Source organism: Propithecus coquereli, unplaced genomic scaffold (assembly GCF_000956105.1).
Source record: "Propithecus coquereli isolate 6110/MARCELLA unplaced genomic scaffold, Pcoq_1.0 Scaffold26, whole genome shotgun sequence".
NCBI classification, from domain to species: domain Eukaryota; kingdom Metazoa; phylum Chordata; class Mammalia; order Primates; family Indriidae; genus Propithecus; species Propithecus coquereli.
Window position 1 is genome coordinate 1103713 of NW_012148174.1, and position 3043 is coordinate 1106755.

Sequence of the window (3043 nt, forward strand, 5' to 3'; positions counted from 1 at the left end):
AAACCGTAAAAGTCACGTGAAATAAATGTCAGCTCTGTTTTTACTATTACAAATACTATGGCTATTAACATTTTTTTTCCAACAGTTGGAAAAAGTACGTTAAAGCAAAATGAGCCCAATAAATGTTAAAACTAAGACAAATATATTCCTATCACCAAAATCCTTTCACATTTAGATATCTGTCAGTAGCTAGAAAAATCCATTTTTCTTTTCAGAGTTAAGCTGTTTTATTCTTCCACATGTTTTACATTTGTTAAAGGATGTGGTTCCGTTGAAAGACATTTTGGCTTTCATCCTCTCTGTCGTACGAGTAAATGAAAGCAAATGATGCCGTTGTAAAATATAAAGACAAAAGAAAATTTTGCCAAGGTTGCAAACAAGTATAAGCCTGTAACATATATATATATATATACACATACAAAATCTGGATTAAATATCAGGGTTGTCAGAAGCACTGTCACACAATGCTGCTCTGTCCTTGATGTAAATCACTATGTTTAAGATCGTTTATAGAGCAAATTTCGTCCTAAGTTCAAATTGTTTCCTTAACTCGAATAGATGGGCGCTTGACCCACCCCCTAGTAGTTCAGATGCTCAACAGCCTGATTCAGAAAGTGCCCATCGTGTTCTGTCCTACAGGAGCTAGACAAAAGGCAGCACAAACACAGACCAGGTCCTTGGGGTCACTAGGCACAGGATGGAACAGACTGGTTGAACAAGTTTGTTTTCTTAAGTCAACACGCCACACGGTGATCCAGGTTTCACTCACGTTGGTGGCAATGTGCAAAAATCTGGGCACATTTCTTTAACACTGTGAGAGGACAAGGCATATCTGAGGAAGAGGAAAGGGAGGTAAGGAGGGTGTTTGGGCCAATGTATAATGGAGACTCTCATTTCCTTTAAAATTCTTTTAACTTCATACAACTTTCATTTAAACAATATGAATTTCAAGAGACAGTAGAACGTAATAGGCAAGAGCATGGTCTCTAGAGCCAAGTTCAAGTCTTAGAGATGCAGGGCCCTGGGCAAGCTGCTGAATGCCTGTGTGCCTCAGTGTCCTCATCTGTAAAATGGGAATAGCACCAGCACAACCTCCTCTTATGTAGGATTTAAATGAATTAATACGTGTGACGTTTCTGTGACAATTACAAAGCCCGCCATGAATGTCAGCAATTAGCATAGCTGTTAATGTGCCAGGGCACTCTAGAACTTCTGTACTTGCTGTTTACAGCTGCACATATACAACGAGTGGTGTACAACTGATTGACTTCTCATCATATCTCTGGTAAGCAGTGCAAGCTAATGACTGTTAGGCAGCTATCAGATTTGTCTCAGTGCCAACTGGAAATACTGATGTCAGACAACGAGAGTGGCAGATCAAGATTGAATAGATAAGGCAGTGTTGTAATAGAGTAGCCGAAAGAAAATCAGTGAGATTAGAAATTGAGGTGTAATGGGGGAAGAAATGTCTGTAACTGACTGTCTCTCAGCTTGAAAAATCAGAAATGTGCACTGGGGGAGCATTTTATCTGAGTCTGGTAATTTGAGGCCCAAAGTCAGGGTAGGGAAAGCATTTGTTTTCTCATTGGTCGGGCTGGTTGAGGATAAAAGGTCCAATTTGATCCACGGAAAGGAACACACAGAAAGCAGAAGAGGAAATTAGATTTCTTTCCCAAGAATTCCAGAAGGGATTTCAGAAGGAGACAAAGGTGGGGCGGGAAGAAGGAAGCTCAAGTAAACACTCTGGAGACACAGATTCTGATTTCGATTCCAACACTGAGCTGCTGGGCGATTAGGACAAAGACCGGTCTCGTTGGGCACCGACTTTCTCACTTTTAAAATAAGTAGGCTAGAACGTCAAGCATTATAGATCGATGACTTGGGGCAAATTAGAATAACAAAAACGAGTTTTGCTTTGTTTTTTGTCTGTGGCGTTTAAAAGATTTTAGCTCTAAAAGCCTTAATGGAGAGCGTACATTCCCCAGTTCTACTGGGGTTCCCCCCTCCAGCCCTTGTCTCCCTCACTCACTTGCCCCTGACGGCATCTGACTTGAGTCCTCTCTAGCTCCTTTTCTTCTTTTTTTTAATTCTAAAATTCCATCACTCTGTACACAGAATGACAGAATGAACAAGAACTCTCCCTAATTACTTGGCTCCGTTCGTGTGCCAGGGACTTCCCAATACATCTCTACCCCTCGAAACAACCGTACGGGGTGGGCAACATTATATTTACTTTATAGGAGAGGAAAGTGTCTAAGGCCACGTAGCTTGTGAGTAGCAGGGCCGGGTCCTCATTCCAACTGAGCGGGAACCAAACCTGGTCTCCCCGTTACACGACACCTTCTCACACCGTTGTTTACTATTGCTATTTTTTTTTTACAATTATGGATGCACAAAGGGAAATGTTTGATTATCTGGAAGATGTTCTTATCCGTAGTTCCAGATGTTCTAATTATGCTGGAAAAATGAGTTGCTACATTTCATCAAGGTGAGGCTAATTCAAGATTAGACCCTCCAAGTAGGCTTAAGAGATGCTTCCCCCAAACATTGCAAGAGCACAAGTTCTGTGAATTGATTCTGCTCTTTTAAAACAGATTAAAATGTGCTATTGGAGTTATCATCTCAGTGTTTAAAGTCACGTCCTTTGCTTGTCTTTCTGAAATGGAGCACCTTTCAGGTTAGATTCTACGGTTAGTAATGAGGAGAAGCAATCAAGGTACTAAGAAGTGCGCGTGTCTCAAAAGTTGAATTAAGCCAAGATTCCGGGGTGTTCACACATCTGGAGATGGTGGTTACGAGGTAAACTTCTTGCAGGCTGACAGGGCAAGGCTCCATTAACATGCTGCTTTTGGCATTTGGTCACCTCCCAATAGCCATACCCCCCCAGGACCATTCTTTCCCAAAAATCTCCTTAAGGATGATCTGAATTACAATTTGTTAGCACACTAAGAAAAAATAGTACACTGCTAGTGTTATAAAGCAACTACAGCCAGCATAAAGCAGATTAGCTTCATTTTACCTCAAGCATCAACAGAAACTTCAG